The sequence below is a fragment of the Humulus lupulus genome, chromosome 3 (genome assembly GCF_963169125.1).
Source record: "Humulus lupulus chromosome 3, drHumLupu1.1, whole genome shotgun sequence".
NCBI classification, from domain to species: Eukaryota; Viridiplantae; Streptophyta; class Magnoliopsida; order Rosales; family Cannabaceae; genus Humulus; species Humulus lupulus.
Genome location: NC_084795.1, coordinates 13,145,785 through 13,161,947, shown reverse-complemented (window position 1 = coordinate 13,161,947; position 16,163 = coordinate 13,145,785).

Below are 16,163 nucleotides of genomic sequence, written 5' to 3'. Positions count from 1 at the left end.
GTTCAAACCACACTCAGCTCGAGGAAACCTTAGACCTGATTGAAGAAAAGAGAGAAGAGGCTCAGATGAGAAACGCTGCTTACCAGCAACGAACTACCAGGTATTTCAACAAGAGGGTTCGAGATCGAAAGTTCGGAATGGGAGATCTGGTGTTAAGACGCGTATTCTTGGCAACGCGAGATCCAGCAGCTGGGGTGCTCGGGCCGAATTGGGAAGGACCATACCAGATAGATTCAATCATCCGTCCCGATGTGTACAAACTTGCGAGATTGGACGGGAGCCTGGTACCACGAGCATGGAATGGCGAACACCTTAGACCTTACTATATGTAGTGTAGGAAAAGTGTTGCCTATAACCATGAGTTTCTAGTTGTATTAGTTTGTTTGCTTTTTGATTTCCATCAAATAAAGATTTATTCCATTCAGTATATTATCTCTTTTTATTTTTTATTTTTGCAATCTCTCTTAATTTAATGACCTATGGTCACACTCATAGGATATTAAGGGGGCATCATTGGTATATATACCATCAGCTTAAAAAATAAAAAATATATAAAGTATTTGGATATAACCAGATACGCGAGTTTAGATAGTTCGGACATAACCGAATTATTAAAAACAAAGTATTTGGATATAACCAGATGCGTGAGCTTAGATAGTTCGGACATAACCGAATTATAAAAAACATGAAGCATTTGGACATAACCAGATACGCGAGCTTAGATAGTTCGGACATAACCGAATTATCAAAAATATGAAGTATTTGGATATAACTAGATACGCGAGCTTAGATAGTTCGGACATAACCGAATTATAAAAAACATGAAGTATTTGGATATAACCAGATACACGAGCTTAGATTGTAACGACCCAAATTCGCTAATAAGGCTTAAGGGCCTTGATTAGCGTGCCAGGAGGGCATGATGGGATTATGTGTGATTTCAATTATTTAAATGCATGGTTATGATTTAAAGCATGTTATATGACTATTTGTTTATGTGAGATGCATGACTATGTAAGTTAGTGTGCATGTAGGCCCGGATCGTGTTAGAAGGGCATAATTGTAATTTTGGCCATGATTGGGCGTAACTGTATTGATATGTGTTGATTGTTGAGGCCACAGTGGTATGTGGATGTGTCTGTGCTTTGTGACTCGAGGCGATCCCAGTGAGCAGGCTAGCGGAAAGTGTTGACAGGAATTTATACCCAGCTCGGGGCGAGCCTGGGGGTATGAACAGGAATTCAGAGAAATAGATTGAGATTTATTTTGATGATGGGGGATAATTATTTGGTGATTTATCAGGTATTGGGAAGCAACGGGAAAATATTAGAGACACTTGAGGATTAGCGGGAATTGGGTGAATGACTAAAATGGCCCTACTTGAACAAAAGGATTTAGAATTTATAGGGAGGGCGTTTTGGTCATTTGGATTTGAGATAGGTTAAGTGAGGTTTTATACACTTAGTGGGTTTTGTAGAAAAGGGTATAGGCTGAAAAGAAAGGAAGGAAAAGAAAGAAAGAAAGAGAGAAAAACAGATGGGTTTTGAAGGGATCGGTTTGGGGTTCTAGCACCTCTTCTCTTCAAATTTCTTGGGGCAAAGCTTAGTGGAGAGCAAGGATAGGCTGAGCATCAAGGATCTTGGGTTAGACTTGAAGATTTGGCAAGAACACATCAATGTTTGAGGTAAGTGTTAGAGATTTTCGGTTTTAAGGGTTTTGATGGTTTGAGCTGTGTTTTGAGCTGAGTTAATGGGAATTTTAGGGATTTCTGGGCAAGCTTTGAGGGAGAGCAAGCTAAGGAGGCCTAGGGTTGAATCAAGGTCGAAATTTGCAGCAATGATATGATTTCTAAGACTCTATCTTTGTGGTTTGCATAAATTTCTGGTTTAGGGTTGTTCATGGTAGATTTTGAGATTTGGGATAAATGTTCTTGGGATTTGAGGATTTGGGATGCTTGGGATGAATGGAGAGTGATCATAAGATTGATTTTTGAGTTTGGTAAGGATTTGGGGAAGTTTGGTTTGAGATTGGTTGGAAGAAATCGCAGAAATGCGATTTTGGGTTTTCTGGGCTGCAACTAGCGCTAGTCAGTGGGCGCTGTAGCGCTAGTCCTTGTTTCTGGAGGGGTGTTCTGCTTGTAGCGCTACAGCGCCCTCTTTAGAGCGCTGTAGCACTGCACTGTTCACAGAGGGGAATTTTTGAGTTTTGATGAGGGATTTTGACCTAGGGTTCGGGGCTTGTTTCCGCCACTTTGTTTTGGGGATTTGGGACTTCCCGGGGGCTCGGGATTGGTCCCGAGGCTAGGTATTCGGACTTGGGGTTCGGTGTTGACTTTGACCTATGTTTGTGTCTAGGTGTGCGCTATGGCTCGTGTGGGATCGTGCTCAAGGAGTCAGGTGATTTTAACTATTGCATTGTCAGATAAGAAAACTATAACACCCGTAGGATAGGGCGTGGGCCCATAGTATGATTGCGAGGGCGCGGCCCTATATTGCATCACATGTTAGGGTGCAGACTTAAATGAATTAATATTTGATTGCATGTTGTTGTGTTATATTATATGTGTGATTATGATGAAATGAACGGCAAGGGCCGAGTACGGCGTAGGCCGGGGCGGCCGTGGGCCGAAAGTAACACCTAGCACATGGGATGCTATATTCAGGGTGGGACCCAAGGGATACATGAGTTATCCTCGCGGTGAGAACCGATACCCCAGGGCTTTGGTAAGGGTCCTGGGGCAGCATGGCCGTGTTTGCTTAGTCTAATGATTGACTTGTTTATTTGTGGATTATCTGTTATGATAAACTGTATACATTGCATATGTTATGTTCTGCTTGAGTTTTCTTGCTGGGCTTCGGCTCACGGGTGCTCTGTGTTGCAGGTAAGGACAATGACTGAATCAACCAACCATGAGTACGGAGAGCGTGAAGCGGCGCGTACATGTTTGGCCTGCCCGACTGCTTTGGTTGGGGGTTTATTTGAAAATGGCTGTAATAATCTACGATTTTATGATTTATCAACTGTAAACTTATTTCAAGATGTAAATAGTTTTCAAACCTTATTTTGGGATCCCAAATGTTTAATAATAGAAGTTTTAAATGAAATGACGCATTTTCAAAGATTACAGCCTTAACTTTTAATTAGTCACACTTTGTTTCAAAACCTCGGTTAGCGAGTCCATTGCACACTGTTTGTCTTAAAAACTCACTTAGTAACGGCTCTAAGGAAGTAGGGCGTTACATAGATAGTTCGGACATAACTGAGTTATCAAAAACATGAAGTATTTGGATATAACCAGATACACGAGCTTAGATAGTTCGGACATAACCGAATTATCAAAAACAGAAAACATTTGGAGTTAACCAGATGTGCAAACTTAACAGGTTTGGAACAAACCAGCCAAAAAACTAATCGACGATAAGTAGGAACCTAAACCTACTTCGGGATAAGTCGGGATCGAGGCTGGAATATCTTAAAGAAAAATAGTTTCAAACTCTTAACCTTGGAATAAAAACCGAGGACGAGAAAAAGTAACTAAGCAAAAAAAAGATATAACCAAACCATTCACGTTACATACATAATAAGTACTTTCGAGTTCATGGTTAAAGTAACATCCGACTTTGATGACTAACGAGGTCGGGAGCGGATAATTTGAACAAACTATGCATGAATGCATCGAGTTTCGAGCTTAAATCCACAATATGTTTGTATGAATAAATAAACATAAATGATTCATCCATATAAAATGTGCAAAATATTTCGAGCCAAGAAATGTAAAGCATATAAAAGTCAATGCTAAAAGAAATTGTATCAGCCCCATGGGCATAAATTAAAATAGTTACAAAAATAAGGGGACGCAGCCCCAATAAGTGATTTCCCCGAGATCAGATTTAAGAAGGAGGAGTCTCCTTGGCCTTCTCAATATTAGTAGCACCGGACCCCCTAGGATGAATAGCATGACTATCCTTCTGAGCAGCCTCTCGAGCAGCTTCACTTGCCTCAAGACGGGCATTCCACCGCTCAACATACTTGGCCTCGAGAGGACCCAGGAAACTGGTGTCGAGGTCGGCATTGTCAACCCAAATTTTGTACATGGCTTGGTCGACCGCTTTCTCCTTCTGCTCTTTAAACTCGTCCAGGAGGTGGGCCTTCTCGCTCTCCATGATGTCGAAGGTAGCAGATTTCTCCTCTTCAAGCTTAGCATTAGCCTTCTCAAGACGAGTCTTCACCTGTTCAAGCTCGGCATTTGTCTTCTCCAGCTCCACGAGACGGGTCTTCATTTTTTCAAGTTCGGACTTCGAGTCTTTGAGTTCATCAGCCATCTTAAGCTGGAGATCCTTCGACTTTTGGGCCAGAGACATGCTCGTGTGCACCTCGTTGGTCAGCTTATAGTTAAGCTGTGCTGAAACGACAAGGGCCTGAAATACAAAGAACGAATTAGATCGCGAGCTGACGCACAAACACTTAAAGTAGAGTTGCGAAGGCTACCGCGGCAGTGAGTTCGATACTCTTATCATAAAGAGTATTGCAGTTCTAGGCCTTGTGCACAAGGTCCCAATGGTCGGCGCCGAAGCCTGAAAAGCTCTGACCCACTCGAGAGAGGACATCCGAGATGAGCACAGCCCCTTGGGTCCCAGCGGCGCCATCAAGCACGAACTCCTCAATATGAGGTCGGGCCATCGGCAGCTGAACCTTGGAGACAGAAGGTTTCTTCAGGGGCCGACCGACTGTTATTTGAGTATCGATCAGAGGAAGCAAGATGGGCGCGGTTGAGCCAGACGCATCAACCTGGACAATCGGTTCCTCGGTTGTGCTCGCAGTAGTCTGGGTCGTTGGGGTCTTCTCGTGGCGTCTGGGGATCTTGGGTGGTCGGTCGGACCTCCGCGGGATTCTCGAACGTTTACTCTTCTGAGCTCCGGATCCCTCATCGCTAAAAAGCACAGCGTCAAGGTAGGAGTCCATGGCACCTGCATAGTTCCAATCAGAGTTAGACATAATGATAATAAGCTTGGAAAATTAAAAAAAAAAAAACCAAGTGAAGAAAAGACCTAACTGGAACTCTTCCCCGAACTAGAGCTCGGGGACCATGAAATTCCCCCATCTTCAGAAGAAGCAGGGGGAGTACCTTCCCTATAGGTGGGTGATAACCTCGAAAGGTCCCTATAATCGTTGGTCCCGTATTGGACAGCTATCCCGTTCCACACCTCGTCTGAAGTATACATGGTGTCATACTTCTCGAGCCCACTATCAAACCTATGGACGCAGTCGTCTACCCAACTCCATATGTAGAAGTGGTATCTATCATGTGGGCATGAGACTAACCTATTGGGCTTATGCCTTAGTAAGGTGGGGGACCACATTCTCGAAGTATGGAGGGCTTTACCTTCATTCGAGTCTGAGCTCGAGGCTTCGCCATTAGCCTCGTTCCCCGACGGTGGACTCCTTATGGGAACTGGAGGTGGGGACCTCACCTCTCTCCTCGGAGGGAGGACGCTTGTGGGCAGCGGCACCTGCTCCCAGAATTCATACTTTTTATTGGACCAGTCAGAGGTAGACTGGCCCTCCCCCAAAAGTCCGCATTTTCGGAGCTTATCCTCATGTAAAAGGTACAGGAGAGACCTCCTACCATGAGGGAGTTGGAGCAGGGTCTCCTTATGTCCCTCCATTGTCTCGTCAGGAGTGAGACACTGAAAATTGGCTGAAAAGCAAGATACATTTCAACTAAGTACGGATCTAAGAGCTAAAATCTCAAGCACAGAGATAAAGATAACGGGAATACTTACGAATCCGCCTGAACGAGTAGTGTCGAGACGGGGACAGACCGTCTGTCCAGAAGAAGGCCTTTTTGAAATCAGGCAGATGATTGGGAAGATCTTCAAAGACCTTCTTCTCTTTGGGATAGCTCGAAAGATAATAAAAGCCATCTCCTCCCCGAGCTCGGGAGGGGTTGCTTTTCCGACAAAAGAGATATAAAATCTCTTGAGGCGAAGGCCTTTCCCACGACAGCTCGTGGTATAGCGACCTCAGGGCAGACAGCACCCTGTAAGAATTGGTGTTGAGCTGGAACGGAGCCAACCCAACGAAATCTGTGAAGTCCTTGAAAAAAGACTTCAAAGGCAACAGTGTCCCCACCCTCATGTGTTCCTGGCTCCATGCCGCGTATTTCAGTTTGGCGTCGCGGCCCCCAGGGGCGAAACAACTTCGTTCGTGGTCGGCCAGAGCTCGACACTTCAAAGAACCAGACAAGCTGAGGCCATGGTGGGCCAAGATGTCAGTTATCTGACTAGTCGAGGTAACCGAGCTCCAATAGTGCTCGGCCTCGAACATTTCTTTCCTCGGCTGTGAGGAAGAAGGTTCCCCCATTAGTGAAAATTGAAGTTCTCCTGGATTGAATGCGACAGTGACCTTTAGTGCAGGGTCAAGGGGAATCGGCCTAGGCCCTGAGTTGGACTCTGGATAAAGAGCCTCTCGAAGAATTCTCCTCTTCTTCTCTATGACCTCGTCTATTTGGCGGCGATAATGAGCTCGAATATCCTTCTGCTCGCGCGCAAGCTCGTACTCCCGTATCCGACGTTGATTCCGGGTGAACAGCGATTCTAGGCTCGGGGTTTTTGGCTCGTAAGGGATTGCCAACAACGACCCCCACCGTCTTTCCAGATTCTGTGACATCTAGTGAGAAAGAAAAAATGGTGAGGGTCATGTGTTGACGGTAAGAACTCTTCAACGATTGATGGTTAGAAAACTTCAATCGCTATACTATAAGAAGTTATGAATTAGATAGAAAGAGCTCTAAACAACAGGAGAAAACTCAGGCAAGCATGAGAACCAGAAGCATATATTTCATAAGTCTCGTTTTTACATTCAGTTTTCCAACCCCTTAGCCTGAGGGGTTGGAGCCTATTTATAGGGGAGGCTCTATTGGCCCAGGATACAAACAAGTCCCAGACCACTGGGACGTACATAGGTACTCTGATAAAGTAGTGGCTCAGGGCGTAGTGGTGTCTACCCTGATGGTGTCAGAGTCGTGGCCTTGGACATAGTACTGTCGGCTCTGGCGCATGGTCGGGGGTGTCCAAGTGGTCTCACCACTCTTCGTACAGGTCCGTACCGCCACTACTCTTCAGACGCAGATCATTGGGTCGTGCCTCTGTTCTCTCCATAACCGTACACCCCGTGTCAGCGCACGTGTTCCGTACTCGGTGGTCCTCATCAATTTCCGTTCAATGCTCCATGTTCGTTTGGCATATCAACAAGATTCCCCTAAGTGATCTCATGCCTGTGCCAAGGAGGCTTCATCCTATGCATGCCCTGAGAAGTCGAGATGCCGAGGGTCAGGGCCGGCCTATGCGGATCGCATAGACACGAGGCTAGGGGCACGGGTACCTCAACACACCCCTCACCCTCGCATAGCGAGGCTGCCGTTCTTCCTCCGAGGTGCAGCGTCGCGAGGCTAGGAGCACGGACACCTCAACACAGCCCTCACCCTCGCATAGCGAGGCTGACGTTCTTCCTCCGAGGTGCAGCGTCGCGAGGCTAGGAGCACGGACACCTCAACACAGCCCTCACCCTCGCATAGCGAGGCTGACGTTCTTCCTTCGAGTGTGGACGAGGCTTGATGATTGCTGGAATGGGGCGCACGCGGATGGCCAGCTAGGGGCCCTCGCATAGCGAGGGTGAAGTTTGGATTGGCAAGTGGCCGATGTCCCTCGCCCAGTGAGGGTGACTCTCTTACCTCAACTCCCTCACCATCATGTGATGCCCTTTCAGGATGTCTCGTAGCATAGAGCTTCACTTGTGAATAGAATTCACAAGGTAAAAATTCCACATTTACACTTCCCCCCGAGTCTATAAGTACACTTTTAAGTGTGTTTGTAGACTCTCTCTATTTTTCTTGCTTGACACGCACGGCCAGGCTTGGGGGACTTAGCCTTGGAAATTTTTCCAACGTCGCTCGAAGAAGCCCGAAGTGTGGCTTGGAGTTGTGTTTCTTCTTAGTGTTTGAGGAAACACAATAGCCACCTAATACTTGGGGGATCCACGTAAGTTCCTAAGGTTGCGTAAGGACTAATCATCCTCAATCGCAGATCCCAAGTTTCGAAGCCACTTGTCCACACCAAGATCTGCGTAGCCTAGTGGCATGCTCTCCAACTTATTTTCACGAGTTCAAGGGTTCTATCCTCCTCCAAAGCTCTTGGGGTGCTCTTTCCCTTTTTTTTTTTTTTTTTAAACTTACGGTGCTCTAGTAGGTCCCTCTTATTGCCGTTGTTCGTGGATCACATATTTTTCTTTGATCTGATGGCGATAATCTTTCCGGTGCACCTTGATTATACTTGTAAGGACACATTATCCCGTTGGGCTGTTGGGGTCCTTTTATATTCATTGCGCGCGCTTGTTATTTTTTTGCGAGAAGCGTCCTTCTCGTCCTTATACATAGTACTATTTTTTCCAAGGGTCACTTGTAAGACCCTTTTTGGCTAGCCGGCTTAATGGCCGATCTAGACTTATTGGGCGATTCCCTCCTTATGGCCTCACCTCTTGGGGTGTCGGCCTTTAGTTAGAGGTCATCCTTTTAGACCGTTCCTTTGATATTCATAAGGGTAGCTAATCCTTTTGAATATAAGAGAGTTTTTTTTTTTTTTTTTTTTTTTTGCTCATGCCTCCTGTCCTACCCCCCAAGTGCTTGGTGAGATTTAATTCAGCAGGCAGTTCGGTTGATGCTCGCATAAAAAAGAAAAAATCACATGTGAAGTTGTGAACATTTTCATTTATAGTAATCAGATTACAACGACATGCATATAGAGGGCTTAAATTTACTTGGGGGTTATGTAGGTAACCTCTTTGATTCTCGTCTACTGAGATAGCCTATCCTGCGACAAACTAAACACAGCTACTGCCTGTGTTGGGAGTGGAAGTCTTACTGGTAGTATTTCCTCAGGTGTTCCGCGTTCCATGCTCGGGGTATGATGGTGTCATCCATGCGTGCCAACTTGTAAGTGTTCGGGAGTATGCACTGAGCCACCTGATAGGGCCCCTCCCAATTCGCCCCCAGCACTCCCGCGCCTGGGTCTCGTGTGTTTGGGAGTACTTTCCTTAGCACCAGGTCGCCCACTCTGAAAGTTCTCTCTCGCACCCTCGAATTGTAGTACCTTGCGGCGTGCTGCTGGTATACCGCCACCCTCATTTGGGCTTTTTCTCTTTTCTCCTCCAGCATGTCTAAGCTTTCGGCCAGGGCTACATGGTTGGCTTCGTCTCCATACGCCTGCACCCTGTGGGACTCGACTCGCATCTCGACTGGGAGCACGGCCTCGCACCCATAGGCCAGGGAGAAAGGGGACTCCCCAGTAGTCGTGCGTGGGGTGGTTCTGTAGGCCCACAGCACATTTGGTAGCTCATCTGCCCAGGCTCCCTTCATCTTTTCTAGCTTTGTCTTTAGGTTCTTCTTAAGGACCCTGTTGATGGCCTCCACTTGCCCATTGGCCTGGGGGTGCACAACCGCAGAGAAGCTCCTCCTTATGCCTCTTTCCTTACAATATTCATCGAAAGCTCCTCCCTCGAACTGGGCACCGTTGTCGGAAATAATCTTGTAGGGTACTCCATATCGACACACAATGAATTTGTTGACGAAAGAGGTGATGTGCTTGGCGGTTATCTTCACAAGGGGTTCCGCTTCTACCCACTTGGTGAAATAATCCACTGCCACCACCGCGTACTTCGCTCCACCTCTGCCTGTAGGAAGAGCACCGATTAAGTCTATCCCCCAGATAGCGAAGGGCCAAGGGCTGGGCATGCTGGTCAGTTCGCTTGGGGGTCTTCGAGGGTAATTGGAGTGCCTCTGGCACTTGTTGCATTTCGTGGCAAAGTCCTGTGCGTCTTTCTCCATGGAAGGCCAGTAGTATCCTTGTCTTATGGCCTTCCTAGCCGTGGAGGGTCCACTTTCGTGGTTGCCGCACTCCCCCTCATGGATCTCTTGTAACACCTTCAACGCCTCCTCTTCTTCTACACACCGCAGGAGAGGTATGGAGAATCCTCTTTTGTAAAGGACTCCATCTATCAAGGCGTACCTTGCGGCCTTGTATACCAACCTCCGAGATTCGTTTTTATCCACAGGCAAGACTCCTCCCTCCAGGTACCTCTTGATTGGCTCGGTCCATAATTTCTTTGGGACGCTGATCATGTGCACATCTGCGCCTTCGATGCTGGGCTTTGGCAAGTACTCCACGGGTATCGATTCCAAGACATCACCATCCTTGGTAGATGCCAGCTTTGCAAGTGCATCAGCATGGGTGTTCTTTTCTCTGGGGATTTGCTCTATAGTATATGCCCCCATTCGTCCCAGGTAGCCCTTCACCTTCTCTAAATATGCTGCCATCTTGGGCCCCCTTGCCTGGTACTCCCCCTTTATTTGGCATACCACCAATTGCGAGTCACTGAAAATATGAAGGCGCGTTACTTTCAATTCCTGGGCTAGGCGCAGGCCAGCTAAGAGCGCCTCGTACTCCGCCTCATTATTGGAGGCTTCGAACCCAAATCGGATCGCGCAGTACATTCTGTGTCCCTCGGGCCCAGTCATCATGATGCCCGTTCCTGATCCTCCTTCATTTGACGCCCCATCAACATGCAAACTCCACTCCTCTACATCTCCCAGTTCATCCTCCACAACAGGCTGCGCCCCTCCTTCACTCTGTCCTTCATTCGGCTGATGGGTGAATTCTACTATAAAATCTGCCAGCACCTGTTCATTGATGGAGGCCCTTGGGGTGTAGACTATATCAAACTGACTTAGCTCAATCGACCATTTCATTAGCCTCCCTGAGGTCTCTGGCTTATGTAGGACTTGTCTCAAAGGACTATCTGTTAAGACATCAATCGTATGCGCATGGAAGTAAGGCTTCAACTTCCTCGACGCCACTACTAGCGCATAGGCCAGTTTTTCGATCTCTGGATACCGGCTCTCCGCGTCCACCAGACGCTTGCTGATATAGTATACGGGCTGTTGTTGCTTCTTCTCTCCCTTAACTAAGGCTGCGCTGATGGCATGCTCCGACACCGCCAAGTATAGGTACAGCTTCTCGCCCTTCTCTGGCTTTGCTAACAGGGGCGGCTTCCCCAGGTGCTCTTTCAACCTGACAAATGCTTCCTCACATTTTTCATCCCAAGCGAACTTTTTGCTCCCTTTGAGGATGTCAAAGAATGGGAGGCACTTGTTGGTGGATCTTGAGATGAACCTATTAAGGGCTGCCACCATTCCTGTTAGGCATTGTACCTCCTTCTTATTCTTCAGTGGGCTCATTTCTATGAGTGCCTTTATCTTGTCGGGGTTGGCCTCGATTCCTCTGGAATTGACCATGAAGCCCAAGAATTTTCCTGAGGATACCCCGAAGGTGCATTTGGCTGGGTTCAATTTCATCCGATATTTCCTGAGCGTGTCAAACATCTCACCAAGGTCTCTGTTGAGCTCTGCTGCTACTTTGGTCTTCACTAGCATGTCATCCACATACACTTCCATATTCCTTCCTATCTGATTTGCGAACATTTTATTCACCAGCCTTTGATAGGTGGCTCCCGCGTTTTTGAGCCCGAAGGGCATCACCTTATAACAGTAGAGCCCTTTGTCTGTAATGAATGACGTGTGTTCCTCATCTGCAGGGTTCATTGGGATTTGGTTGTATCCCGAGTAGGCGTCCATAAAACTTAGTAACTCATGCCCCGCTGTTGCGTCTACTAACTGATCTATCTTGGGGAGTGGGAAGCTGTCCTTGGGACAAGCTTTATTCAAATTCGTGAAATCAACGCAAGTCCTCCACTTCCCGTTTGGCTTCGGCACGAGTACTGGGTTTGATACCCACACAGGATAGAAGGACTCACGGATGAACCCGTTGGCCTTCAACTTGTCAACCTCCTCCTTTAACGCTGCGTACCTTGTTGGATCGAGTGCCCGCCTCTTCTGCCTGACGGGCCTTGCTCCTGGGGAGATGTTCAGGTGGTGGCACATTACGCTGGGGTCTATGCCCACCATGTCCTCGTGACTCCATGCAAACACGTCTAGATTATCCTTCAAAAATCTTATCAATTCTTCCTTCACGTCACCTTGTAGGCTTCTCCCTATCTTCAATTTCCTTAAGGGCTCTTCCGTCACCGTAGCCTCCTCTACGTCTTCTACCGGTTCTGCTCTTGCCTCATCCACGACCCGAGGGTCCAGCTCCTGCGGACCCCCTGTGGGCATGCTTATCGCCTCATGCACCACCATGGCCATCGGCTCGCGTGGCTTTGCAGGCGCGCGAAGTGAGGTATTATAACACTCCCTTGCTTCCTTCTGTTCTCCTTTCATACTCGTGATCCCCCCTGGAGTCGGGAACTTGACAACTAAGTGATATATTGAAGTTATGGCTTTCAATTCTCTCAGGGAGGGCCTCCCTAATACCGCGTTGAAAGTTGATGCGCAATCTACAACAACAAAGTTAGACATGACTGTGGTTTGGCGGGGTTGCTCCCCCATGGTAAGTGTCAACTCAATCATCCTAAGGGGTTGCACTGAATCCCCTGTGAATCCGTATAGGGACGACTGGCAGGGTTTCAGATGACGAATGCCCAGTCCCATCTTTTCCAAAGCAGGGCGATATAGGATGTCCACTGAGCTCCCGTTGTCCACTAGGACTCGATGCACACGCATGTTCGCCAATTGAACTGTCAACACCAGCGGATCATTGTTGGGAAAGTGCACCCCCCGCGTGTCCTCCTCGGTGAAGGTGATCGAATCGCTTTCTCCCTTGAAGCTTTTCGGGGGTCGTTGTTCCAAACTCATGACACAGGGTGGTGGACTTTGCCTGGCTTCTCTAGCATACCGATCTCGTCCTCTGCGGGAGTCCCCTCCAAACCCCGGACCTCCGAAAATAGTTCCCACTTCTCCCCGGGTTTCTGGAGCATCTCTTTGCGTCTTAGATACCACTGGCTCATCCTCCGACTTCGGCCTTTCTCTCCTAGGGGTGCTACTGGTGGAGTGCCTGGTCCTCCCGTCGCCTAATGGGACAGTGGTTTCCCGACCCTTCTCTTCCCTCTTGGGCAGGGTCACATTCGACTTTCCTTGCACCAGGCCGTTTAGCACCTCCTGCATGTTCTCCAGGGTAGCCTCCAGTTTTTGGTTTTTACGGTGCAGTTCATGAATCTCCTCTTCATAGAAACGAGATTTAGAACTCGAGCTCACGGAATGGACCCGGGGTTGCTTACGTCTACCCGTCGAGGGACCCGGGTCTTGCCGGCCGGAGTTCGGTACATGTAGTGGTTTAGGAGGAGGGAACTCGTTGGCATTCCCGAGTGGTATAGTAGTTGTCCTTGGAGGATTCCCACCAGGCGGGGAGGCCGGTGACGAGGCCTCCCTGCCATTATCGTGAACCTCAGGCTCCCTTGGGGGCTCTGCGTCTCGGGGTGGAGGTGGATCCATCATGGAGGCCTTCAGTTGGACTCTGGTAAGGTGGACCCCCACCTCTCGAGGCTCCCTGAGTCGCTCTGAATGTCTTGACATTTCTCCTTGCCGGAAGTAATGGAAGAACAGTAGCTTGGTGCTTACGTTCCCACAGACGGCGCCAAACTGTTGACGGTAAGAACTCGTCAACGATTGATGGTTAGAAAACTTCAATCGCTATACTATAAGAAGTTATGAATTAGATAGAAAGAGCTCTAAACAACAGGAGAAAACTCAGGCAAGCATGAGAACCAGAAGCATATATTTCATAAGTCTCGTTTTTACATTCAGTTTTCCAACCCCTTAGCCTGAGGGGTTGGAGCCTATTTATAGGGGAGGCTCTATTGGCCCAGGATACAAACAAGTCCCAGACCACTGGGACGTACATAGGTACTCTGATAAAGTAGTGGCTCAGGGCGTAGTGGTGTCTACCCTGATGGTGTCAGAGTCGTGGCCTTGGACATAGTACTGTCGGCTCTGGCGCATGGTCGGGGGTGTCCAAGTGGTCTCACCACTCTTCGTACAGGTCCGTACCGCCACTACTCTTCAGACGCAGATCATTGGGTCGTGCCTCTGTTCTCTCCATAACCGTACACCCCGTGTCAGCGCACGTGTTCCGTACTCGGTGGTCCTCATCAATTTCCGTTCAATGCTCCATGTTCGTTTGGCATATCAACAAGATTCCCCTAAGTGATCTCATGCCTGTGCCAAGGAGGCTTCATCCTATGCATGCCCTGAGAAGTCGAGATGCCGAGGGTCAGGGCCGGCCTATGCGGATCGCATAGACACGAGGCTAGGAGCACGGGTACCTCAACACACCCCTCACCCTCGCATAGCGAGGCTGCCGTTCTTCCTCCGAGGTGCAGCGTCGCGAGGCTAGGAGCACGGACACCTCAACACAGCCCTCACCCTCGCATAGCGAGGCTGACGTTCTTCCTCCGAGGTGCAACGTCGCGAGGCTAGGAGCACGGACACCTCAACACAGCCCTCACCCTCGCATAGCGAGGCTGACGTTCTTCCTTCGAGTGTGGACGAGGCTTGATGCTTGCTGGAATGGGGCGCACGCGGATGGCCAGCTAGGGGCCCTCGCATAGCGAGGGTGAAGTTTGGATTGGCAAGTGGCCGATGTCCCTCGCCCAGTGAGGGTGACTCTCTTACCTCAACTCCCTCACCATCATGTGATGCCCTTTCAGGATGTCTCGTAGCATAGAGCTTCACTTGTGAATAGAATTCACAAGGTAAAAATTCCACATTTACATCATGCATACAAGAATTACGAGTTCGATAGGACGAGCTCAGAGTCTAGGAACAAAACAAGCCATATATTAAGACCCTTATTAAAGAGTCAGGACGTGCGTTCCACGAGAAAGGGAGGAGAGTGGATAATTTTTTGAAAATCCCAAAAATCAGGGGAAAAAGAGTGGCGGATAACCAGAAAAGGCAGCATTGGGCTTCGTGCATTTGTCAAAGCCAAGGTGTTTTACCCAAAATCTTGGTGTACAAGAAACGTCTCTTAAAATTTTAAAACCCAGAAAACAGGAATCTTGCTCAAACATCAAAACTGGGTATGAACCAGTGATGTAAATTCAGTATGGAAATCTAAAAAAAAACATAAGAGCCTATCGGATAAAAATCCCCTAACGTATTATGCTAAGAAAATAAACTAGTACATTCAAAGACACAGCAAGAACAGTACGAACAAAAACTGGCAAAAGGGAAAACAAAGATTGCACACTTACACAATAATGACGATTTCAGAGAAATTACTGACTGAAGGAGAGGCTGCAAATATGAACTCACGGACTCGAGCAAACTGGAGGTTCTTTGCTTTTTTGGCTGAGAGAACATGTACGAGATAGAAGTTTTCTAAGATGGCCTCTGGTTTCGTCCTTTTCTTGCTCCTGATGAACGAAAATAAAAAAGAAGATGATGAATGGGGTCTTATATATATAGATGGAAAAAGGGGATTAATCTGGGGCGTTGAATGAAATCCTTGCAAGATCCAACGGATGGGGATTACTGATAAGATGGTACCGAAAAGGTGGCAGACGAATGATCGTGGGCATGTTTCCAAGGTACTCAAGCATCATAAGTGAGCAATGCCCAACTGACGCGTGTCCATTTTCAGGAGAATGACGGTACGGTTCCCGAAGAAAGTAGTTCAAAAGTTTCATTCTCTTAGGATTCGAACAAATACTTTTGAGGGGGCAAGATGTTATACCCAGATTTCGAGCCATGTTAAATGTGACCTTGAAAGCTGGATTCGCAGCGAATGAACCCGTAAAGTTCGAAGTATGCTCCAGGATTAAATATCGAGCCTGCAAGACTCGAGACGACCTCGAATGTGGTGGCCTCAAAAGGTAGCTCCCGAGACGCCTCTATCCTCAGGAATGACCTCGGATCAGGGACTCCGAGCCTGACGTACGTACTATCTCGAAGCCATGTGACCTCGGGAGATGTCATTAGCTCGAAAGGTGATGAGAAATCTGGGAGATTAAGGCCTTGGAGATATATGATAATGACTTTGAATATCTATAAGTGTTGTTTATAAGGGGCGTGCTCTGCATGTATTATTGTAAATCTCATAAAATCATGGGATATTATTCAATTAGTTATACGCCCCCTGGTCTTCAGGGGACGTTTCCTTTTATATCGGATTGTAGGCATTTAGAGCCATTTAATTTATTTACACAAAAAGAGTAAC